Source organism: Dermacentor albipictus, chromosome 10 (assembly GCF_038994185.2).
Source record: "Dermacentor albipictus isolate Rhodes 1998 colony chromosome 10, USDA_Dalb.pri_finalv2, whole genome shotgun sequence".
In the NCBI taxonomy this organism is placed as follows: domain Eukaryota; kingdom Metazoa; phylum Arthropoda; class Arachnida; order Ixodida; family Ixodidae; genus Dermacentor; species Dermacentor albipictus.
The window spans coordinates 32,436,799-32,463,810 of record NC_091830.1 but is presented as its reverse complement, the minus strand read 5'-3'; the positions used below and the strand labels follow the sequence as shown (position 1 = coordinate 32,463,810).

At 45.2% G+C, this 27,012-nt stretch overlaps 1 protein-coding gene across 1 annotated transcript in view; it reads left to right on the top strand.

The window, feature by feature from the left end:
- Nucleotides 1-21,363: 21,363 nt before the first annotated feature.
- Nucleotides 21,364-27,012, top strand: part of Hn (phenylalanine hydroxylase) — a 107,069-nt gene continuing 101,420 nt past the window's right edge. Inside the window, exon 1 of the mRNA XM_065444619.2 lies at nt 21,364-21,487. The gene's annotated coding sequence lies outside the window, so the exon portion shown is untranslated. The remainder of the gene's footprint in view (nt 21,488-27,012) is intronic.

Below are 27,012 nucleotides of genomic sequence, written 5' to 3'. Positions count from 1 at the left end.
TTCGCTGACGACCACAAGTGCGATACGCTGGTTTGTAGAGAATCTCGGGAAACCACCGATCGAGTTGTTTCCTTTACGATACGCCTCACGCAGTCCTTTTTCTCCGGGTTGCAGAGGAATACCGCGAAATATGAAAAAAGCCACGTGACGGAGCGTTTGCGACGTGGTATCCTGCTGCTCTGAAGTGTGCGTTCGGTGAACAAGGTCGGCTGCATCGTGACTGGCGACAAAGAAGCAGCAGGGCGTTCTTGATCTCATCGGCAGCGCTCGGCCAGCAGCATGCATTTTCGCCTTCATCCGACGGGAGCCGACCTTGTTCACCGAACGCACGCTTGAGAGCAGCACGATACCACAGGCGAAAGTGCTCCGTCACGTGGCTTTTCTCATATTTCGCGGGATTTCTTTGCAACCCGGAAAAAAAGGACTACGTGAGACGTATTGTAAAGGAAACAACTCGATCGGTGGTCTCCCGAGATTCTCTACGAATATGCGTATCATACTTGGGGTCCTCAGCGAATAAGTAAAAAGTTGAGAAATTAAACTTAATTTGTGACTTATAGGGAAAACAAAAAAAAACTGTCTGAACTACTACAGGCTATTGCGAGTAGTACGCGTTTGGCGCAATTCGCTGCCGACGCGCCTTTCATATTTAAATTCGTGGCTCAAATAGTGTGGGACACTATATATATATATATATATATATATATATATATATATATATATATATATATATATATAATAGTGGAGGTCTACAGTGCGGACCATAATTTCACCAACCGTTTAGGCCAGTGAGTGGCTGAACATCGACAACTTCATTTAGTGGAGGGAGACGTTCCTCCCATATACAACACAATTGGCTCAAAAGGCTTGTGTTGCAGTACGGAGTAGTTCAACTCTGCTCAAGCCCTGAGAGAACGTAACTGACTGATGCAAGTATTTTCGCCACCAAAACATGGTCACCAAAAAGGCAAAAGCATAAAAAACGGTCCAACAGCAACAGCTACTATAATAATCCACTGTGCGCTACAGAAGTTTCCAAAAAGAAAACCCCATTATGCGACGACTCATTACTTCCGTAATGAGCTGCAATCGCTTTCCTTGTCCTTAGAGTGTGCAAATAAGTTGTCCGTTGTAGTCCAGCTGGCGATTTCCATCTTGCGCGTAACTAACTCGAGCATTATTTGACCGTTACTAAACTCCACAAAGTGGAATCACGTGATGGGACTGGCAATTACTTCAGCCCCCTGTTGCCACTAGTATATTTGTTTGCGTGCTGCGCGCCTCAGAACTTGAACGTCAAGTGAGTGTCGCTGAAACTCCGCAAATTGGAGTTTCTTTGGCGGACTGTAAGTTACTTCCGCAAGATGTTGCAACTGGTTTCCTTTATTTTTTATGTCGTGAACGTGAGAACAGGCTCTTGCTGTTCCACAAGCACCGGCGATTTGCATTTCAGACAGCCCAACCTAACTGCCCCTGTTATTATTCAAATAAAGGTGCATTAAGCTGCCATTATGCCATCGCTTCCCTAATGATGCTTCAGTGTTAGCAGCCTTACATGCAGAACCAGCGAACTCGGCAACTACAAACAAGTTCACTTTAACAGCCTCTTAGCAAACATTAATATCTGCAAAGTTTAGTTGAGGGAGAGCTCCACTCGAATAACCTTTCATGTTCCGCCATTTCACCGAGCTTCAGCACGGCTCCTAACCAAAGCATCGTTAAAGCACTGCTACACACTGATCGCTATTTAAGAAAAACAAAAAAAGAACGCCACGCTCAGCGTAATTACATGGCGAGAGGAATTCGTTCATCTTCAGAGTACAATATTCTTCTTTAGGACTTGGTCTGAGGAGCTTTAATTAGCTATCAGTGTTTTGGCGATTTGCATTGTATGTGGCCTCAAGCTCTAGAAGATCGAGTCAGCATCGCCCTTCTCTAAATATGGAAGATTTATAAAAGTGAAAAAAAGAGAAAAAGAATTCACGCGAATGGAACCTCTCCCCTTGTTCTCTGTTTAGTCACAAATTCCTCAATGTTGGTGATTTGCATTCAGGCAAACCTAAATTAACTCTCCCTGTAAAAAAATCAAGTCGAAACTAATAGATCCGCACCGGGGCTGGATAACATCACCAACAAGGCTCTACACAATTTGGACGAGGGCGGCGCGGAACGGCTCACTGCGATAGTTAATGAGACGTGGCGTTCAAGCAAAGTTCCCATAGTATGAACGATCGCCAAAACGGTCTTAACACAGAAACCCGACAAGCCTATCAGCATAGACAATCTGCGTCCAATCTCGCTTACGTCACGCGTGGGTAAGACCATGGAGCGTGCGGTGCTTAACCGCATGAAGCCTTACCTGGAAGGCAACGAGATATATCCTCACAACACCATTCACTTTCGTCACGGGCTAACGATGCAAGACGCTGTGTAGCTGGTCAAAAGCCAGATACTAGATAGCACAACAAGAGGCGTGAAGGCATTTGCTGGGTCTAGACCTAGCAAAGGCATTTCATAACATGCGGCACTCCTTCAGTCTGCAACTAATCTCAACACTCGGACTTGGTCAACGTCTTGATGACTACATCTGTGACTTCCTGAGGGGAAGGCAGGCCTCACTACGAGTCGGCTCCCTGTAGTCGGAGCAAGTCGAACTGGGCGATAGGGGCACCCCGATGGGCTCGGTGATATCCCCTACTCTCTTCAACCTGGCCATGATAGGACTGTCCAGGCAACTGACTCGAATCGAGAACCTCCAACATACCACCTATGCAGATGACATGGCCATGTGGGTGGCAAAGGGGAGCGAATGTCAAATCGAGCACACTTTACAAAGTGCGATCCGAACCACTGAGGTGTACCTCAAACCAACAGGCCTGTGGTGCTCGCCGAGAAAATCTGAGCTGCTGCCTGCTGCTGCTATATGGACCCAAGAGAAGAGGGCCCAAACCGAAGGGATGGGATACAGGCACCGATCCATGCGTCCACCTGTACACCGCTGAGGGCTACACGATTCTGGTGGTTGCTCCCATCATGATACTGGGCATGACAAGAGAGGCAAATGGCTCGAACACCATCGCAGTGGCTAAGCTCACCACGAAGGCCGAGAACGCCACACGCCTACTGAGACGAGTGGCCAACCAGCACCACGGGCTCAAAGAGGACAACCTCCTTAGACTGGCACAGACCTGCATAACAAGTCATTTCGTGTGCAACATGGCCATCCACAATTGGTCCAAAGTGGACAGAGACAAGCTCTAAACGCTCCTGCGTAAGGTCACCAAGAGAGCCATGGGTCTACCCATGCACATGAGCACGGAGGCACTGGACGCATTAAGCATGTACAACACACTCAGCGAGATTGCGGAGGCACAAGAACGGGCACAGATCACCAGGCTGTTCGGCTCATCTGTGGGCAGATGTATCCTACGACAAATCAGCGTCGTGCCTCGGGAGATCGATGTAACAGCCACGGGCTAACACCCAACCAGAGGAAAAAGATCAGGGCAACCCCCCAGCCCAGGAATATAAACCCCGAGCACAAGATCGACAGAAGACTTGCTCGAGCCCAAGCACTCCTTCGACACTCAGCCACCTCCTGGGAAGCATGCTTCTTTACTGACGCAGCCAAATATCCTGGCAGACAAGCCTATGTAGCAGTGGTGGTCAAGAAAGATGACGCGGTAATCAACGCCTGCACGGTACCCACAGATAGTCCTTAGGTGACCGAGCAGGCGGCCATCAGCCTTGCCCTCTTTGAAGACCGTAAAACCTTGGTATACTGCAACTTCAAGAGGGCAATTCTATCCTTCGGAACAGGGAGAATATCCCCGACCATCGGCAGAATACTTGGTACTCAACATCTCACCCAACGCTACAATTGATACTGCGAATACGAATTCGTTGTGGTTGTCGAAGCTTCGTCGGGGAACTTGGTGAAATCCCATAGGATGTGCGTCAGGGTGGCCCTCTCCCGCTGGCACAGGCGGCACACACCACTAACATATACTTTCGGGTACAGATGATTCATTAACACTGGCGTGGGTAAAGAACCAGTTTGTAATTGTCTGAACAGCACCGACTCCACTCGGCTCAGCCCCTGGTGCGGGGATGGGAGTCCTTCGAGCCAGGCGGTGAAACTAAGTTCGTTGAACGTCGTCATGCGGTCCTTGGCACTACACTACGTCGGACGGTCGGTTGCAGCGGCGCGGTTGGTTAGCGCTCGCGTCACTGCGTGTGCCGTCTCGTTGTGGTTATCGTGCTACTCCGACTCATCGTTGCCAACGTGTGCCTGGAACCACTTTATTTTAACATGCCTATTCTCTCATTGCAGGTCAGCCGAGCACAGAACACGCGCAGCCACACCACACACTTTGCCCTTGGCATAATTCCGCACTGCACTTCACGAATCACACAACACCGTCTGGCACCCTGGGTCGGCAATGGCCAGGTCAATGGCCACCTTCTCCGCCTGACACGCCTCTCAGACCCGTAAGCTCGCCGCTTCCCTCGTCGCGCCGGACGACGCCTCGATGACGGTAGTTACGAACGCCGTGCTGTCTCCCTGGTATTCTGCCGCATCCACGAACCTTGCATGCTCGTCCTTGGCGTGAACGTCGATGCGGGCCTTGGCCCTCGCCACTATTCTCTCCTTGTTAAACTCCCGGCTCATGTTTCTCGGGATCAGGTCTACACGAATCTAGCGCCGGGTCCCGTCCGGGACAGGAACGTCGCTATTCGACTTTTTCGCTCCCGGCGTGAAAACCAAGTACTGAAGTATGCGCCTGCCGGCTGCGGTCATAGACAGCCGCTCCAGCTGGGCGGTCCGCTGCGCCTCCGCAATTTCCTCGATGGTATTGTGTACCCCCATGCTCAGGAGCTTGTTGGTGTTCGTACACTAATAGTCCGAGCGCCGCCTTGTAAGCTCGGCGTATCAGGGCGTTGATCTTATTCTTTTCACACTGCATCCAGTTGTGGAAGGCTGCAACGTAGGTGATGTGGCTGAATACGAAGGAGTGCACAAGCCGAATCAAGCTTTCCTCCTTCATCCCGGCCTTGTGGTTGGCGACCCGTCTGGTGAGACGTATGGCGTTGGTAATCTTGGCTGTAAGGCGGGAAATGATCTAGCCGTTGCCCCGTTGCTTGTCTATAATCATGCCGAGCACCCGGATTTTGTCGACCTCCAGAATCACTTGGCCGTTCCTCGTCACGATTTTGATGACCTTCTAATCCCTCTGTTCGCTCTCGTTACGTCTGACGTACTTCCGGGGTAACACCAGCAGTTCTGACTTTCTCGGTGAGCCGATCAAACCGGAACCGCTTAGCTCATCTTTGTTCGCGTCGATGGCTTCTTGCAGCGTGCTCTCAATGTGACCGTCGCTGCCTCCCGGAACCCACAGCGTGGTGTCATCGGCGTAGATGGTGTGCCGGATCCCCTCGACTCGAGAAAGTCGCTTGGCCGCCCCGATCATAACGAGGTTGTTTGAATAACAACAGCGAGATGGCCGAGCCATGGGGGGTCCCGATCTGCCGAGCCCCTTCTCTTGGAGCCGTAGATCGCCGGCGCAGAGCACGGTAGTCCGCCCCGTCAAAAAGTTCTTGATGTAATCGTACGTTCTTGCGCCCATGTAGAGTCTGGACACCAGGGATAGGATCGCAGAGTGCTTCACTTTGTCGAAGGCGCTCTGCAGTTCCAGCCCCAGTATGGCCTTGTTGTCTTTACTTAGGGTGTCATCGTGAATGATATCTTCATGATAAATTTTTGACTATCGCATTGTAACGACTACTAAGTGGCACAATGATCCGGTCACAAACGACGACGAGGAGCCGCCGAGCACGCTGATGGTGCGGGAGCAGTGGAATCGGTGGAATCGAACTTCCTCCTGATTGAGCGGGCTTGGCTAAAAAATATAATTTGTGGGCACCACCCACCAGCGTCCGTCTAGTTTATCTTCACGCACACTATAACGGGTAGTTGCGTTAAAATCGATAAAACGTCAATCATTGAGTGCAAAGATAAAGAAATTTTGAATCAAATAAAAGTTCTGTCTAAGACTAGACATTTATTTTCCCTCTTGTTTTCGGTAATGTATGCTCCAGAATTCTCTGCCTCACATCCAAGTTTCGAGCGGACGTATTTTTGATTCGCCACCATTCAAGATCTGCCGCCACGGCTCACGCTGTGTCCACGGGTTCCGTGACGGCGCGGCTCACATCAAAGGCCTCGCGAGGGAACGGGCCGCAACTAGGTAAGATAAAGATGCTCCGAAATATCTCGTCTGTGGGCCGGTCTTGCTGTCGAGATGCCTTTACAGCTTGCACAAAGTACAGTGTTGAAAGCCACTCTGGCAAGAAAGCTGTGAGGGGACAACTTGACGAGGCAAGGCGGACATATACGAGGCTATAGAAGCTTTGAGGCTTGTGTAGAACAGTAAGAGCGGTGCAGTGCTTACTTCGTTGAACGCATATGCATATGTTTAACGCATTATGCATAGCCGATATGCATCATATAATGCACATTTTTCTGTTATAAATAAATAAATAAATAAGTATATGATGTATGTGTGTGCGTGTGTGTGTGTCGGTATGTGTGCGCGTGTGCGCGCGGGTGTGTGTGTGTGTGCGCGTGTGCGCACGCGTGTGTGTGTGTGTGTGTGTGTGTGTGTGTGTGTGTGTGCGTGTGCGTGCGTGCGTGCGTGTGTGAACGAGAAGAGGAGGGTTAACCGAGTGGCCCGAATGTTAATCATTATAAGAAGCCGACACACGATGACAGCAAGGGCAACATAGGGGAAGTTGCTTGTACTGACTAAATGAAAAAAGAAATTATAAATTCATGGAAATGCAAGTCGATGAGAAAACCACTTGCCGCCGGTGGGGAACGATACCATGTGTTCTCAGTGAGCACGTGATGCTCTGCCAACTGAGCTACCACGGTGCCGTTTTCCAATCTACTTTCTTGGTTATTTATGTTGTTTTTCTACTTACGCAGCGGCAGTTCAATTGGTAGAGTAACGCACGCGTAATGCGATGAGGTGAGATCGTTCTCCACCTGCGGCAAGTTGTTATTAAAGCGAAAGCTTTACTGCCCGCGAACTTGCGATTTCGCCATCGCCATGTTGACGTCACACCGCGTTCCTCGTCACACCGTGTTCCTCGTCGTTGCGCTCGCCTCCGCTCGCTTCGCCAGCTGCGTCGCATGCCTGATAACATGTCGGAGGAGTGAAAAGGAGAGCTGGTGTGCGCCGCAACCACATTTGAGGCGGCAGTATGGACGGCGCCAATTCTGATATGCAGAAGGAGGCCTAGAATCGACATCGGAACGAGATGAAGAGGAATGGAATCGCCCTGGAAACAGACGAACAGCACGCCGAATGACTGGCTAAACGCCGCAACATAGATAGACAACCAGACTAGCCTGGACTTGCAATCAAGATTAACCAAGGCTAACCATACCATGCCTTACCTGTCGCTACGTATATCCTGGCATAGCTGAGCTAAGCCACTGCCAATTTTTTTCATCCACTTTAATTTCCTATGATTTAATATTTGTTTAATGCAGTTATAAGTAGAACCAATTTCCCCCATGTTTTCCTCGGTGTCATTGTTTCTTAGCTTCTTATAGTATGATTAATAAAAAGCGGGCCGCTAGATTAACATCCTTTCTTCTCGTTCGTTATATAACAAGGTTCTCGAGTCCGGCAACAACTGATGCCTTCATGTGGCATGTGTGGGTTTATTGAGCACTTGCCATCACCGAAAAGAAACACGTACTTGAGATGCCTGTGGCAGAAAGGGTGTTCCACATCCGGCGCCAGAATTTGTGAGTGCTGGCGCTGGCTCACACTCCCACGGTTAGTTCTTGTAGTAAAACATACATAACCACGAAAGTGGATTGGAAAACGGCGCCGCGGTAACTCAATTGGTAGAGCATCGCACGCGTAATGCGAAGACGTGGGATCGTAGCTTACCTGCGGAAAGTTTTTTAATCCACTTTCATTTTGATTATTTATCATTTCTTTATTAAATTAGAAAGTACCAGTAACTTCCCCTATGTTGTCCTTGGTGTCATTGCTTATATATATATATAGAATTAGGTACACATTTCAGCACCCCAGTATGCATGCACAAAGTGCATGCGTAATTGGCCTCCTAAGTAGTAGACTGGCGAATAGTGATACAGCATGTACACTTCGAGCAAAAGGGCAGCAGCGCATGCGACCACCACGAAGCAGTCCCCATCCACTGAGGGTCACAGCACTTTGGAGCAAGTATTCACTAACCTATCCGCCTTCTCGCAAATCGGAACGACATGAACCTCCCGTGCCTACCCCCCCCCCCCTTGAAAAAAAAAGAAAGATGGCTACCGCCTACGCACGCTGCATGCAAGTTCTGGTCTGTAGAAACTTCGGCAAAGCAAGAAGAACGCCATCAGAATTGAAATGGGTTTCTGACGCCAGCTTTTCCAGGAGAGCACCAATTAATCCGTCGATTGCGGTGGCGCCGATAATCAGGACAATTTTGTTGTCGGTGGCAAATGTGCCTAGAGGCATGCTGGGTATCCGGGGTTCGCAATTTCCTCTCCTGGAGAACGTGGTTGTGCATTCCTCGGGAGCATAAATATTTACGCAGCAAACGATGATTGAGGTTTGCAAGGAGCGTCGACGCCTGCTAGTTCTCAAGTTTTTCATTGCGACGCATTTTCGCCAGCAAAGCAATACTTATGCAGAATTCGTGGCCAAATGGTTTTGAGGAATAGTGCTCGAGGGGATTTTCCACCGCAGCACCTAGCTTCGCTAGCGCGGTGAGTTTCGCGACGTAGAAGACTCTTTTTCTAATAGATACTCAGCTAAAACATTCTTATTGACTGCCAACATCCTTAAAATATGTCCACTCATAATGAAGTAACTCATGTTGCATTATAAAGAAACAGAGAAAGGGATAAATTAACGACAGGGAAGTTAACTACGACTGAGCCCAGTTCTCTACCTCACAATGGGGAATGGTAAGGAAAAATATATTAGTAAAAACGGTCAAGTAATGACCTTCACTGCAGTCAATCACGTAATGAAAGTTCCCAGCGCTGTGTTCCAGACGATTACTCAGTCCGGCTGCCTTCAAAAGTAGCAGCAGCGCTTTTGTGGCCGTCTGCGGCTCCCAGATCACCTCCAACATTCCCGTCCTTAGTCAACGAAAGGCGCGCCCTCCGTACTGCTCTGAATCAAGTACACGGAAATTTTATGCTATGAAGATCTGGTGATCCTGACGTGATGCACTTGTGAACGTAAGCAACGAGTGTCGAATTATCACCTCCCACTCGTGCGTGAGAAATCATTCTTGGGACATAACGTTGGGCACATGTGCTCGGTAGGTGCACAACCTTGCGCTAGGTGCACGGTTGAGCACCTTACTGTTCAATTAAGACAACACAATCACCAAATTAGTCCAGCGTACTGCATCCAAGCGTAACTCAAGCACGCGTAAGGCAACGCACCCTTCTTTCTTGATGCACCGGTCCTTTTAAGACACATGAATCAAAGTAAAGCCATCAGTTGTTTCAGGCTGACAGAATGGGCGACAGCAAGCTATTTTTTGTGTTAACGAACAAGCAATATCATTTCTTGGCTAGCATGCGTTCTCTCATCCCATACCACATTATATTGTTCATTCTTTTGCATTTTAACTTAGTCTTAGTGGTCCCGACATCATTTCAAGTTTTTCTATTATTGTTTTCGGGATGTGCCAACCTAATTTATACCTTGTTTCAAAAGTATCAACCCAATAAATTCTCAATATTATAATGTCATCGATCAACCGCGCTCTCGCACGCATTGTTCAGGGCTTAACCACAAACTTGCTATTGCTTATGCACAGACACTGTTTCGAGGGTAATTTACGCAAAGGTCGTGTAAAAACCATCGTTGCAAAGCTTCGTCGTAGCTCCAGCTCGGGTTCTATCTAAATACATGGTAAAGGAGAATTCGTTTTCTCGGCAACCACTGCACCACATTTGACGGGCTTTGTTGAATTTAAAATAAAAGCGTAAGATCTAGTGAATGTCTGTGTCGAATTTTTCGTTTATTGGTCAATTGTTTTATAAAAATTGGCAAAAATATATTTTCAGAAAACGAAACTACAAAGTTTACAACTCCCTACCTCAGGAACGAAAAACGATAACACAAAGCTGTGAATTGCATGTAATAGTACATATAAAGAGCACAAAATTGATATGTTACAGAGGAATATTAAAAAATTTAGTAATATGAAAATACACCTTTGCAGAACTCTTGGGAACAACGTAACAAATTCACGTAAGATATAAATTATCAATTCGGATTTGTCCGCTTTCAATGATCTAACGGACGCCGTTTACAGAACCGCGATTTCTCTTTTTGATGCAGAGCTATGAATTTGTAAACTTCGCGCTTCTATTTTTTCTTCAAACCTTTGCATCTTTGAAAATCGTTTTAGGAAAATTTAGACCATACATCGAAATTCCGCTTCCCATAGTCACTAGAATTTAACTTCCCCTCTCATGTGCAACAAATTTCATTAAAATCGGTGCAGGACTTTAGCAGAAAAACGATTTTTGCATTTTACATGTACTTGAATAGGCCACGTCGGACTTGGGCCCGAGCTAAAGCTTCCTCTTAAGAGGAAGCTTTAGCTCGGCCCCAAATCCGACGCGGCCTATTTAAATACATATAAAAACGCGAAAACGTTTTTTCTGAGATAACCCCTGGAGCGATCTTAATAAAATTTGTTGCATTTCAGAGGGAAAGTGAAATTCTAGTGACTGTTGGTAACGGAATTTCTATTTAGGTCCTGAATTTTGTTAAAAAGATTTTCAAAAATTCGAAAGTTTGAAAAAAAATAGAAGCATGAAGTTTACAAATTCATAACTCTGCATCAAGAGCAGATATCGCGGTTCTGTAAGCGAGATCCATCAGATCATTGAAAGCGGGCAAATTCGATACGTCATTTTATATCTTACGTGAATTTGTCACGTTGTTTACAAGGGTTCTGCAAAACCTATATTTCCATTTTACAATATTTTTTTACATTCATGTGTAACCTATAAATTTTGTCCGCTTTAGATGTACTATTAGATGCAGTTCACGGAATTGTATTATCAACTTTCGTTGCTGAGTTACAGAGCTGTAAACTTGATAGTTTCGTTTCTTGAAAATTTTCACTTTTTGCCAATTTTCAATAAAACATTGACGACTTAAATCAAATATCCGAAACCAGCAGTCACTAGATCTTAAGTTTTTCTTTTAAATGCAACAAACCTCGTCAAATTTGGTGCAGTGGTTGCCGAGAAAAACGAATTCTGCTTTTACATGTATTTAGATAGGAGCGCCCGAGCTAAAGCTTCCTCTTAAGGAAGACGGTAGTCAAGGTTGTCAAACATGTTGGTGGGTTTTTGGAAATATGGCACTGAACTAAAGAGTGCAAAGGTGTTGTATTCTGATTTCCTATTTAAGATAAGATAAGATAAAACAGACAGACAGACAGACAGACAGACAGACAGACAGACAGACAGACAGACAGACAGACAGACAGACAGACAGACAGACAGACAGACAGACAGACAGACAGACAGACAGACAGACAGACAGACAGACAGACAGACAGACAGACAGAGACAGACAGACAGAGACAGACAGACAGACAGACAGACAGACAGACAGACAGACAGACAGACAGACAGACAGACAGACAGACAGACAGACAGACAGACAGACAGACAGACAGACAGACAGACAGACAGACAGACAGACAGACAAATGAAGAACGATAAATGCAACGTTAAAACACGACAATGCAATTATAGTGTGAGATTGAGCCATCCACTGCACAACTGAAAAAAAGGTAGAGGGTAGAGGTAGAGAGAGGGGGTGTCGGTGAACCAGGTCAAGCGCATTGAGGCGCGGGGCCGCTGGGATACTCGACACGCTTAATAAAGGACATAGTATACAGAAATAAAGAACACCAAGGAAATTTCTTAAGGTCCTCGACGGCGCATGAAGGGAGTTCGTAGATAGGAACTCTAAACAAAACGACAGCCTCTCAATAGCGACGAGCATTATGCGAGAAAAGCAGGGTGGCATTGCCATTAACATAAAGCGCTGAAGTGTTTAGGAAGCACAGAGGATGCACATTGACTCATTCCACATGGTTTAGTAGGTGCAAACGCTCAGAAACGAAACACAACCAGCTCTCACCCTCAGTAGTAAAGCTCTACCAAGAAGAGCTAGGCCTCGAAGATGAACTTTTTTTATCGTTTCCACGTGCGTTTCTAATATTTCCTTCTTGAAGGGCAGGCAGCCACTTTTCTGTGCCTCTTATCTGTGAATAAGGTAATGATTGCCTTCATTATTGGCACCAACCTACTCTTATTGGTAGGCCGAGAGTAAGTGGTATTATGACATCTAAAACATATATGAAAGCAACCTCTCTTGAACCAACTAAACTGATCCGTAATACAGCAGTCAGCCTTGCCACCATGCAATAGCAGATGCCTGACTACTCCTTCACTTCTTCTGGTGTTTGCATCTTCTCAGTGTTTCTCTGTTTCCTCCTTGCTTATTTCACTCTTAGGAGTAATATTTCGCCCAGAAAAATATGTTCAGTTACTACGTTTTGTCGCGTTTTGCATTGTACTCGCTTCTTTTCTAATATCTCATTCTTATATTGTTTTATAACGATGTATATATGTGCGTCTTACAATATGTGCTGTATTAGACTTCCAGTGCACCATACATAAATATTCTATAAAAATGGGTCGTTTGAGGCATTTCTGTAGAACATTCGTCGACACGCTTAAGAGGAAGCTCTAGCACGAGTGCTCTTATCTGAATACATGTATGAGGAGAATTAGTTTTTCTCGGCAACCACAGCACCCAATTTGACGAGGTTTGTTGCATTTAAAAGAAAAACTTAAAATCTCGTGGCTGTTTTGAGATTCCGCTTTAGGTCGGCAATATTTATTAAAAAATTAGTGAAAATAGCAAATTTTCAGAAAACCGCACTATCAAGTATGCAACTCTGTAACTCAGCAACAAGAAATATCACCATTCTGTGAGCTACATATAGTCGTACATCTAAAGCGGACAAAGTGGATGTGCTACGCATGAATCCCCAAAAATTAGTAATATGGAAATGCAGCTCTTCCAGAGCCCCTATACACAACGTAACGAAATTACGTAAGGTCTAAACTGACATATCGAATTTGTCCGCTTTGAATGATCTGATGGATGCGTTTAGAGAATCACGATATCTGTTCTTGATTCAATGCTATGAATTTGTAAACTTCGGGCTTTTATATTTTTATCTTTCAAAATTTTGAAACCTTGTTACACTAAATTTAGGCCCTAGATCGAAATTCCGTTCCTAACACTCACTAGAATTTAACTTTCTCTTTCAAATTCAACAAATTTCATTAAAGTAGGCCCAGGCATTATCTCGAAAAAGCGTTCCTGAACGTTCCGAAACACAGCACACTTATACACAGTAAATTCCAGACAATACCGAGACACGAGCTGCGAGCTCTCCAAGCATGAGCAAGTAGACATGGCCCACGTCTTATGGAAATGCCCAGAAATCAGATCAATATATGCAGAGGACAACATAGAATCGGACCTTCTTGAGGAGCGACGGCCAAACGCTCTGACTAGATCGAAACTACACGACAAACTAACTATGACCAGCTATGACCAACTAACCAACTCTGAGCAAACCAGCGGGCCCGGGTAGCGGTGGAAAGGCTATGCCTCGTCGCACATAATGCCCGGCTGGCCTGAGCCCCAGCTGACAACCTCGCCGGTCCTTCTCTTTGAAGTTTTTCCGCCCGCCCGTCCATCAGTTCCTGAGTTTCAGACGTATTCTAGGCGTTTTAGACGTTTTAGACGTATTTTGACGTACTTGAAAAGGCCGCGTCGGAGTTGGGCCCTGAACTAAAGCTTCCTCTTAACGCTGAGTGTTGCGCGCATACGGGTCCTGGCGAGTACTACTTTGTCGAACACTCGCAGCTCAAATTACGCACTCAATTGAAGTGCCTTGAACTGCAGCTTGAACGGAGACGAAAGATCTGATCAAGAAACGCCAATGCATGAAAGCCTCTAACCCTACAGCTAGAATAGAACTGGCAGAACTTTCGAAGTTTATCAACAAGCGTAAGACAGCTGACATAAGGAAGTATAATATGGATAGAATTGAACATGCTCTCAGGAACGGAGGAAGCCTAAAAACAGTGAAGAAGAAACTAGGAATTGGCAAGAATCAGATGTATGCGTTAAGAGACAAAGCCGGCAATATCATTACTAATATGGATGAGATAGTTCAAGTGGCTGAGGAGTTCTATAGAGATTTATACAGTACCAGTGGCACCCACGACGATAATGGAAGGGAAAATAGTCTAGAGGAATTCGAAATCCCAAAGGCAACGCCGGAAGAAGTAAAGAAAGCCTTGGGAGATATGCCAAGGGGGAAGGCAGCTGGGGAGGATCAGGTAACAGCAGATGTGTTGAAGGATGGTGGACAGATTGTTCTAGAGAAAGTGGCCACCCTGTATAGGCAATGCCTCATGACCTCGAGCGTACCGGAATCTTGGAAGAACGCTAACATAATCCTAATTCATAAGAAAGGAGATGCCAAAGACTTGAAAAATTATAGACCGATCAGCTTACTGTCCGTTGCCTACAAACTATTTACTAAGGTAATCGCAAATAGAATCACGAACACCTTAGACTTCTGTCAAGCAAAGGACCAGGCAGGATTCCGTAAAGGCTACTCAACAATAGATCATATTCACACTATCAATCAGGTGATAGAGAAATGTGCGGAATATAACCAACCCTTATATATAGCTTTCATTGATTACGAGAAATCGTTTGATTCTGTCGAAACCTCAGCAGTCATGAAGGCATTACGGAATCAGGCTGTAGACGAGCCGTATGTACAAATACTGAAAGATATCTATAGCGGCTCCACAGCCACCGTAGTCCTCCATAAAGCAAGCAACAAAATCCCAATAAAGAAAGGCGTCAGGCAGGGAGATACGATCTCTCCAATGCTATTCACAGCATGTTTACAGGAGGTATTCAGAGACCTGGATTGGGAAGAAGTGGGGATAAAAGTTAATGGAGAATACCTTAGTAACTTGCGATTCGCTGATGATATTGCGTTGCTTAGTAACTCAGGGGACCAATTGCAATGCATGCTCACTGACCTGGAGAGGCGAAGCAGAAGAGTGGGTCTAAAAATTAATCTGCAGAAAACTAAAGTAATGTTTAACAGTCTCGGAAGAGAACAGCAATTTACAATAGGCAGCGAGGCACTGGAAGTCGTAAGGGAATACACCTACTTGGGGCAGGTAGTGACGGCGGATCCGGATCATGAGACGGAAATAATCAGGAGAATAAGAATGGGCTGGGGTGCGTTTGGCAGGCATTCTCAGATCATGATTAGCAGGTTACCATTATCCCTGAAGAGAAAAGTATATAATAGCTGGGTCTTACCAGTACTCACCTACGGGGCAGAAACCTGGAGGCTTACGAAAAGAGTTCTACTCAAATTGAGGACGACGCAACGAGCTATGGAAAGAAGAATGATAGGTGTAACGTTAAGGGATAAGAAAAGAGCAGATTGGGTGAGGGAACGAACGCGAGTTAATGACATCTTAGTTGAAATCAAGAAAAAGAAATGGGCATGGGCAGGACATGTAATGAGGAGGGAAGACAACCGATGGTCATTAAGGGTTACGGACTGGATCCCAAGGGAAGGGAAGCGTAGCAGGGGGCGGCAGAAAGTTAGGTGGGCGGATGAGATTAAGAAGTTTGCAGGGACGGCATGGTCACAATTAGTACATGACCGGGGTTGTTGGAGAAATATGGGAGAGGCCTTTGCCCTGCAGTGGGCGTAACCAGGCTGATGATGATGATGATGATGATGATGATGAACGGCAGCTGTCCGCGACGGATTCAGGTGCACTCACACGTCTTTTCTCAATGCTATTATGGAGGAAAAAGTTCATTTCCGTACTTACTCGACGATAATGATGGTGTGTAGTGTTTTATAGCGCAACGGACAGTTATGGCCAAAAAGCGCCATGACACAAGGTAGTTCGAACGATGTATTGCGGATGGCACGGCCAACGAATGAAAATGAACTCATGGTGGATGTCACATGGCTCTAAAAGGGCCCAAGAAAGCTGGCTGTAAATAGCGTAAAACATAGGTACTGAAATAATAACGCTCATTAGTTAGTTATGTGGGCTATGGCAACTGGGTTTCGTTAAAAACATGATGTAACTAAACGTAACAGTGATACAAGAGCTTCGAAACAGCTCCTGCATATAGGGGCTCTTAATCACGTGCTAAGTTTACCTGGCCAAATGATTTTCAGGGTGTTTATTTCAGCTAAAAACTCTAAGATGATTTGCAGATTAAAAAGCGGTTCATTGCTAAGAAAGATTAGCCGGTGTAGAGGTACGCTTTTGCGATGTACTGAAAGGAAGTACTTTGTCCTCTCTGATTCTATTGCAGGGCGTTCAATAAGAACATGCAGATATGTGAGATTATTGTCTCACTTACTACAATTAGCAGGATCACTGCTAGTCAAGAGGTAAGCGTGAGTACGGTAAATCTTTCCTACCTTTTATCGAAAAAGAACTACTTCCTCATATCGTGCTGCTTTTGCAGCTATCCAGTTTCCTAGTTTTGGTTTTATCATGTGCAGCTTATTTAATAATTGGGTATTCCACTGTCCTTGCCAATGTTTTCTTAGCTTACGGCGTAGAAAAGGCTTGAGGTCTGTGCAAGGCATATGCGCTTTTGCATCTGTGTCGCTAAAGGTTACTGACGTAGCGCTTTATTGAGCAGCTTCATTGCCTTTTGTACGTTTATGACCACGCACCCAGCATATGAAAATCACTTGATTGCACACATATGTAGAGCACAGCAACCTGTAGAGCTCACTAAAAACTGAGTTTTTATGCATTCGTGGACTAATTAAGGCTCTGACTACACCTAATGAATATGTAAACACAATAGCCCTAGCGAGATTTGAGCGCCTTATGTTTTTAATTGCCGAGAGTATAGCGTAGGCTTCCGCTGTAAAGATACTTGCGTGTAGATTTAGTGCCCCGGATGTTCAAAATGAAGGGCCGTTAGCTGCGTAAGAAACTTCACTAGAGGACTTGGAAGCGTCTGTATAATTTTCTGTACAGGAGTACTTCTCCTGAAGTTCATGAAAATGGGAGTGTATATATGCTTTCGGCGTACGCTTCAATATTTTTACGAAAGAGATGTCGCATTCTATGGTCTCCCATTCCCATGGTGGGGGCAGGTGAATGCGAGTCATTAGGACCTTCTCTGAAAGTGGTGCGCCGGTGCTATCAAACGAAAGTTCAATGGAGCCCTAATAGCTGTGCGGTTACGAAATAGCCTGGCAGCAGACACGTCGCGAATAGATAGTGACATGCATGCTCGACATCTGATTTAACCTTGAGAGCAGAGGGAAAATTTACATATGTCCTTTGAAGACGTAGTTTTCATTCATTTGATCCCACATACAGGCTTTACACTGGACGTGACCCCAAAGCACATGTAGCTAGGCACGTACCCAAGTGGTAAACGGGGTCTAGCATCTTCCAAGCACTAGGCGCAGTAGAGCTATATACTATAGCTCAGTAGTCGAGGCGGGACCACATAAGGCTTTTGTAGAGGCCCAAAAGGCATCTCCTGTTACTTACCCAAGATGATTACAAAGACGGCGCTGAATAAAACAACACACGAAGAAGGGCGACACGAGACAGCACGTAGGCGCCTATGTGTTGTCTCGTGTCCCCCTTCTTCGTGTGTTGTTTTATTCGGCGCCATCTTTGTAATCATGCTTAACCAACTAGCCCACCAACACATGCTCAGTTCCCCAAGATGGACGGGACAAGAGCTTCTGTAAATTCATTGTCTTCAGATACCTCGCTCTCGGCTATCTAAGGTGAGGAACAAATGTTAGTTTGGAGTGTAAGATAATTCCTAAATATATACGTTTGTGGCTTATAGATAGCCGTTGTCCATTAATATAGATAGAGGGGTCAGGCAGCATACCTTTGTGTTTCGAGAATATAACTCGATATGAGCATTTCCATTTCTACTCGCGCCCTTCGCAAATAAAGGACAATTTGAAAAACATGACGGCAGATGACCTACTTTGAAAAATGCCAGTTTATTTGTCCACTGCTCAGCATACGGAGTAGCTTTATGAAACTTAGAATGTATGATTTTGATGTTGTCATCAGGAACAAACTCACGTCATTACAAACACCTGTTCTGCCTGTCATTGTTCCTTGGAATAGAAGTAGGGTCAGTTCAGTGATCGTTCCAAGGTAACGACGCTTTCTATTGGCATTGGCGACAAGTGGTCGCCTAGCTTATATTAACTGCGTGCATCTTATTTCATCATAACTCATCAGTCTGCCTGTTTATATTATCTCGTAACGTAACCCATGCCTATGATGAACCACACCCCCACCATTTTCCTGCTCTTTTTCCAAGAATACCCTAAACGCTTCATTATCTCGACCACTGTCCAGTTGACGATCCCATAGGCCTTGGATACCAGCATTTTGGGAAGATGGACCCTACGATCCAGGCTGGGAGAATATCTTGGCCTATGTGTTGGTCTGGGTTTTTTATCTGCAACACACACATGCCTCACCCTGTAGGAAAAATTTGTTTCTGTGTGTCTTAAAGCTAAGCTTTATTTGCCTATCCTATGGTTTGGCCTTGGACGGTTGGTTGTCTGCCGGTCGGTCCGTGGCTTGTCGGGTTCTCGCCGAGTAGAGTCAGCATCACTTTAAAAATTCACCTCGGGGTCTAACATTTGAACTTCTACCTGCCAGGGTAGTAGCTCGGTACTCTAACCATTCAGCCCCAAACTCACGTGTATCTCTCGGGTGCGAACACCAACTGCTTCCTTCACATAGTCACCATGTGTTCGTTGAGATGATAAGTTACCACACTATGAGCACGTACCCACAGCGGCGGATTGGCGAAGGAAGGGGTGGGCCATAGGTATCTTATCGTCAACTAGCATATTGAGAGGAGCACGAAGTGTTTATGGTTGTAATGGTTTCATTACTATGACACATACGCACAATGGGGTGTCGATCAAGAAGAGCGCCGGCACGTTACGATGACAGACAGACAGAGAGACGGATTTTATTGATAAAAGACAGAGAGGTCGAGTTGTGCTTGTTCGCTGCAGTCTGATACTCTTCACTGAGGATGAGGTAAGGGAGGGAAAGTACTGGAATGGATGATGATAGTAATGATAACAGAAGGGGTGAGTGTTTATGTACATTAGACGCTGGCCCTACAAGAGCCACTCATCTATTTTCATGTCACGCAGCAGATTCAACAGCACTTCAATCGTCCGCGTTGAAGTTGCAGTGTCAGGCCGTGGGCCGCGAATAATTTCCTCCGACAGTGGTTTCCTGCCAAAGTTGGCTAGGGAATTATCTAACGTCCTTCATTCCAGCGTGTATGCTGGACAATCGCACAACATATGTTCCAGCGTTTCAGACGTCTGACATAGTTCGAACTGAGGGTTGCTAGAATGGCTGGTGAGGTGTGCGTAGCGGCGAGTGAAAGCAATGCCCAGACGAATTCTGCGGAGCAATGACGCTTTGCTCCGCATAACCTTCAGGGGCGAACAAAAATTTGCCTTCTCGGTCGATCATAAGTAGGCCTCTCTGGATGACAGCATGGGCTCGGTATGCCTTGTTAAGGTTCCGCATGAGATCATTGAGTTAGTGTCGCGAATGATTTCCTACTATGGCACATATCACCAACAAAGCAATTGCCACGAAGTGTTTCCGTGTGGCGATAATGATAATGATTTTCATGCAATGGTACATACAATGTAACCGGATGGTACAAAAGCATGCGTAGATGATGAATGGTGCAGTGGCACAGGAAGACTGGCCAGAAAAGTGAGCGGTACACATTGTAGCAACGCAAACAATCTCTCCGAGAAAATCGCCGCGTGTTGATGATTATGATTTCCAGACTATGGCATATACTATCAATGTAGCTTCGGCCAAGAAACGTGTCCACATGTTGATTTATGATGATGGTTTCCATACTATGGCAATAACACACCAGACGGGATCGGCCAATGAGAGCGTCCGCGTTTTCGCAGAGATGATTTCAATAATACACTACATACCCACAACAGGGCATTGGCGTAGCAGCTGGTGGTACATATCGCGCCATCGACTAGCTATCTCAGGTGGTTGCCATGTGTTGATGATCAAACCAGAACGGGTGATCGGCAGAGCAGCAACCGATAGATTAGAAATAAATAGAACGACATGGAGAAAATATAAGTCAGCATAGAATTTGGCACATTGGGTAGCACGGGTGAGCAAGAGCACTTGTTCACGCCAGCTTCGTTAACGCCAAAGATGAAGGAACGAACTCCATAAATATGTAGCATTTTACCCACGACTTGATGAATGCTTGGCGTCGCATAGATACCAACATGCGCGTTGGATCTGCATATATATTTCTCCTGTGATGGTGAGTAAGGGCAGTAGTAAAACAATAATTTCCTGAATTCTAGCTTACCATTCGTCGTAAACCCCTACGGACTTCTTTGTTTCCATTCTTTGTATCCAATTTACCGACTCATTTTCACTTTCACTTTGACGTTTATGCGTTGTCTAGTTGTATTTCCTATGATGCCTCATACCTGATTGTCAACTTTCTTGACCTCTTCCTTCATTCCATGCCCATGCTCTTCAGGTACAGATATTTGTACACTCCAGCCCGCCACTTCTTTTCCCCCATGTTGCTGAGTCATTCCTCAAAAGTTATTTCTCTGTACCTTTCTGTCATTCGAAAGAGACCTCATAGGAAGAGACGACAGGTAGTCGACTACCTTCCGACTAGACTATATACGAGCCCTGTTTCTTATAAAGGCTCCACTGTACAACGGACGAAACGTTTGGCGCCAGACACAGTGTTATCCGAATCCATTGCGCTTTCTTGTATTTTTCCTGCCTTCTCCAGAGCCACACTGTCAAACAATTTACGCCGTTAAAGCTGAATAATGGTGCCAATCGGTCTATAACTTACACCGCTTTTCGGGCGTAAGCATGCGAGTTAGAGATTGCGCCCCTGGGCCTAAGGACGCGCCGAGGATCGTACGCCTCGCCCTTCCAGGGCTACTGGGTGGCATGCAAGGCGACAATTCTGACAACGAGGGATATCAGGGCCTGCCGGGTATCGCTGGGAGGGCCACTGATACCGCAATATCACCACTGTCCGCGAGCGAACGAAGAAGCGACAACTGGTGGACAATGTTTCGACAGTTTACGCTGCCCTAGCTCCTATAAAGCCCGCACTGTCTAACGCCTCAGCATTTGGGCAACCGTGATAACGTCGTGCGCAAGTTTCTGCCAAGCATCGACTGCCTTTTCCAGGTTAGTGCACATTTTTTTGCGTTCTGCTCCCGCAGCTTGACTAATGTATCAGCCGCCGTGGCTGTTGCCAGGTGATTTGTGATGTTGTAGACTTGCCACGCCTAACACATGAAGGGTAGCAAAACTGTTTCTGGATTTCAAATACAGATTCATGGACGAATCGGAAAAGAAAGAAGGTGCTATAAAAATTCGCATGTGTGCACCGGAGAGGGAAAACGTGTAGAGTTTGAAGAAATAAAAGCAAGCATGAACTTCGTTAGCAAGAAAGCCTTGAAGATGCCAGCCTTTAACTTGACGTAGCTCTCAATGAGAACAAGAACATTGTGAATAGAAATGATCCACTCACGCACAGCGCTATTGCTCCAGAAAGCTATCTTATTTAGTTTTAGATAAGCATTTCAAAACTGGACAGTGTAGCCTCATTTGTAATGAAGAAATTAACAAAATCGTAGTAAATGAGGATGAGTTACTAGAATGGGTGCAATAGATCATTCGTGAGGCTTGTCCTGGTCTTGTCGACCTATTACATGGGATACAGATGCAGGATAACGGCAAAATAATTAATTTATTTTCTAATTTAAGCGCCGAGGACAGCGCGATAAAGATTTTAGTGGGGCTCAAAAAAAGAGATAACAAGAAACGTAGCTATAGTGATTTAAAGCAACCTATTAGGCAAATCAAATGGAATGATTTTCTAGTGGCCAGAGGCGTTATCAAATTGTATAAAAAACTCAAAAGAACATTTAAAAGCGATTACAGTGTATCATTTCCTCTCATGAAGTAGACCATATCAAACAATTTATAAAAGCTACGAATAAATGTTATCTTGACCAGCAATAAAAATGTTAAAAAAAGCTTTATTGCTGCTTTGTCAAAACACGTAATGTGTACCAGTTGACCAAATGCAAGAGCACTAAAAGCAGATCAAATAAAAACAAGGAGAAAAAGTGCCCTTCAACCGTATTTTTGACACGCATAGTAAAGCACGAAGTGAAATAGAGAAACAGACAAGTCAGGAAGTAAAATGAGATACAATCTTCACCAGAATAACGAGAATGAAAACTGACGGGAAAACAATACAAAAGCAGAACAGAGCTGGCAGACCAATTCAATGATTTGTTTGTCAAGTAGGTACTATTTCGCTGATCACACTATTCAGCCGCCTAAGGATTAGCTAACACCGTCATGCAAATTGCATGGAAATGTGACCAATTCAGGATTTATTACATCTTATAATAGTCGGGTTTGCGAACATATACAACTTAGTGGCATCAACTTCTTTTAATAGTAAATGCAATACTTAAGCAATAGAAACAAAACGTCATTTAGCAGCAATCAGTCAATTTATGCGGTCCACTAGTTTTCAAAGCACCTCAAGAAAGGATAAATGAGAAGGTAACACGTCATAGCAGTACGACTTTTTAAGGATTGGCAGCTTTATTTCCGGAAAAATTTCTTCAACTGAAGACGCTCTTTCAGCAGAGAATGATATCCCACTGGGTCATTAAAAACATTTTGGCGATTGCGTTGTTTAAAAGACTGAGCAAAGAAAATTATCACAAAGGTCATGAATACTGTTACACAAATTAGAATGCCCAGTGGATTAGGAGAATGCTACTCAATATCAAGTAGACTTACTTGAGTACGCTTTCGCAAGATCTACAATTTAATTACTTTTGGTCATGAATAAGACAAATGAGAACAGGCCTACTACCTCGAAGTTACTTTTATGCAGCAGTACTGACACTGCTAACATCGATGTGAAGTTTAACTTTATTATCGGCATTGATCGCCGCACAGTATGTTTTCATGAATATTCTTGTATACTCTTAAAGTCCAGAATTAACGCCTGCTGTATGTTTCGGGACTTGCAAAAAAGTACAAAAATCTAGCGTAAGCAAGCCGAATACAAATTGACCATTTTTGAGTTTTTAATATAATAGTGCAATTTCCTTACGAAATAACGTATAACGTCCTCTGTGGCAGCGTGTTAGATGTGCACCATACCATGGTATAATAACGCAATTATCAGTTACACCACCACGCCCTTCTTTTGAGGGTAAGAGGGCAAACGGAGACAAATGTTCGCATTTAGCCACTTCCACCAAGATAATTTAGTAAAATTACCCTCGGACAGGCCAATAAAGATAAACGGCAACCATTATCGCAAAAGATTTCCTGCTCGTCCCGGCAAGGGCGCTGCGAATCTGCGATGCTGAGAACAACGGCAGCGGAACAGTCGCACAGCGTTATTGCAGTTGAAAGCGTTTAGCGTGAAATGGAAAATTGTCGCGCACTCAAATTTTACTTGAAACAACAAAGGTAACTCTGAGCGGTTACTCGGAAGTAAAGCTCCACTGCTGAGTATGGAAGTTGAACGTCAAGACACCACGTTTTAATAGCAGTCCCTTTACAGCATCAGACAATTTGAAAGCTAGAAAATGGTAGGGCAAGGTCGAATAGTCGACAGCCGGAAGCGAGGAGTCATTGAAGCAGCCAATAAGTCGTTAGAAATTGGCGAAACTGAGAAAGGCTTGAGGAAGAGGAAATTGTCAATAACCCGAATGTAGCACGAAGTTAGATTGCAGCGTGTACTTCGTGATGATAAATACACATCGCATCTAAACAGAACCTTTTTAAGCACGGAGTTTTCGTAGATACAGCTCACTGGGGCGGGGGAGCCATGTATTCAGGGTAGGTACAGCTTAGATGGTTACGTAGAAGAATAATGTGGGGGTTGTCACTGAGAAATTGTGAGAACAACTCTCCCTTTGTTGAATTCAGGAGAAAGGGTTTGATTCGAGTGAACGGTGGAAGCTATATTCCTTTAAGAAAACAATAAAATTTGGTACGTAAGGAAAAAAACTGAAGCACGAAATTGAGAAATTACAAGGTACCAAGACAAATATCACGAATATATCAATTCCGTTTATTAGGGCATACAAAACGGCGATGAATACCGTATTAATGACCAAACTAGGGAGAAAATGTTTAGCTCTCAAATATTTTGCACGTTTTTTTATTTATTTTTATTTAGAAAATACTGCAGGCCTTGTGGTGGCCCTTGCAGGAGGGGCAGAAATACAGAAAAAGACAACAACAAGGAAATGCAAGAATACATGAGTAGCAAAACAGTAAGAGCAACAATTAATTACATTGGAATGATTGCAGGGAAAAAAAGAATTAAACAATTTCAGAAACACTGCAACAAAACAAGATAAAAAGGAGCAAACAACACTTTTCAACTGTCGCATGTTCAGCTATCAACGCATTCAATGCTGTCAGTGTCAATAAGAAGCGATATGGGCAAGGTATTCCATTCGGTTATTGTGCGAGGAAACAAGGAATATTTAAAGGTGTTGGTCCTGGCAAAACACGGAGTTAATGACTTGGCGTGCCGGTGCCTTGTTAATCGCCCTGTTAGTGGTTGTACCTAAAAATAATTAACCTTCCAAAGCAACATATGTCACCATAAGGTTTGTTCTCTCCACTCTTACAAATAACTGTCATTAGCAGAACTGCTATATCTCCTTGTACTGTAAATCTAACGGGTTCAGTTACTCATGCAATACTCTTTTTTTCTCACGTTCTGGTTCTATCAAGAATAAGAGCATAAAATCAAAATCTGGTTCCGGCAGTCAGTGTTTTATTTTATTGTTGCACCTTGTGCCATTCAATCGGGTCTGCAGCAGTCTAGCAACGTGCACAGATTCCGGCAACATGTATACACAAATGGTTCAGTAAAACTCAACAGCTCTGCTGCTGCAGTCATCATCCCGGCAAAATCTGAGGAAATCAAATTAGGAACTTCATTTGTGACCACATCGACGGGTGCGGAACTCGCGGCGCTCCATGCTGCACTTGATTTCATTAAGCAGAAGCCACCGCAACAATGGACAGTCTTTAGCGACTATTAATGCAATTTCTGTAAGGCCACACACGTCATCGAACTCACTGCAATTTCCTTCCCTCCTCTCTCTCTCTGTTATCTTTGTTTTCCCCCTGTCCCATTCCCCCGGTGTAGGGTAGTCAACCGGACGTGATTCTGGTTAACCTCCCTGCCTTCTTCTTATCTCTTTCCCTCCCTCCCCCCAAGGTAGCCTTTCAGTGCATACGAAGCCCAATGCGCCACGGACCCAATGAACAAATGGCCTCAGAAATTCGGCACATAAATCATCAAAGCCATGACAAGGGACACAACATAATATTTCAGTGGCTTCCAGGACATTGTAAGATCAGCGGGAATGACCACGCAGAGAAAGCCGCCCGATCTGCACATGAAAGTGGTCAACAAGTCTTCATTCCGCTTTCGCGAACATACGCTGCGGTTGGGCTGCGATTGATGTCCCGTGAGTGTACTTTTCCCCTGTGGGACTCAAATGTTTTGACCATGTGCCGGTTGCGTTCGTTGTCTCCGGACATACGGATGCAGCTCCCGCCTGGGTTACCACGACGTGAACATACCATGCTCTACCGTCTGTGGCTAGGCGTTGCCTTTACGAACTCATACGCTTTCCTTATTAGAATGGCCAACAGCCCCACGCGTGACACATGCAACATCGACGAGACGCTCGCACATATTATGTGTGTCTGCGCGCGATATAGTGCTGAGAGACAAGTGATGTGCAGAGTATGGGACCAGTTGGACAATCGTCCACTATGAGAACTAAAAGCTTTAGGCCAATGCTCCGAAAGAACATCCGCGTTGAAGGCCTTACTCCTGTTTTTAAGGTTCCTGCGGTCTACGGGGCTTCACAACCGACTAAAAATGCCGCTCCCTACCGCTCTGCAGTGTATGCGCTTTGTTCGTACTTGTATCCCTTTCTTTCTATCTCCTCCTTCCACTCGGTTTCTCTTTTTATCCCCCTTAACCCTTCCCCCTGCGCAAGGTAGCCAACCGGAACTACCTCTGGTTAACCTCCCTGCCTTTCTCTGCATTATTTTTTTTCTCTCTCTCTCGAAGAGCATGCAAACGCTTAAAAGGAGATCATTTAATAGAAATGGCTTCCTCCTAGGTACAAAGTAAATATATTGGGACACGGGATGTGTTCCTTACCACGGTACTGAAAGATTTTGCAATTTGGGTTTGGTTTTCGGCCAAGAAACAGTTTGCCGAAGTGTGCCTCTTCCACATCTTTCAGCCTTCCCTAAATATTTCACGACTTGCGCTAAATTCCAAGGGAAGTGGCTCGACTCACTGCAACACATCGTAATGCAACGACATGCAACAAACGTGCTAAGAATAGCTTCGTCACCGCAGGTTTACAAATGCGAGGCGGTGCCAAGCGAGACTGCATGACCATCAGCATGATTTGATGCATCTATTTTTGGGAACGTAATCGCGGCAGCAAAGGCAAACATTTGTTAAAGTTCACGCGCTTGCTGTGTTCAAGATGCAAAGCAAAGTGGCTCGATTCGCTACAGTGTGTCGCAGTGCTACGTAAATGCGCAGGAACCCTGGACTTCGAAGGCTAAAGCTACTCCACTTCCCTCGATCGTAAGTGGTCGGGCCGCCTCTCAATGCC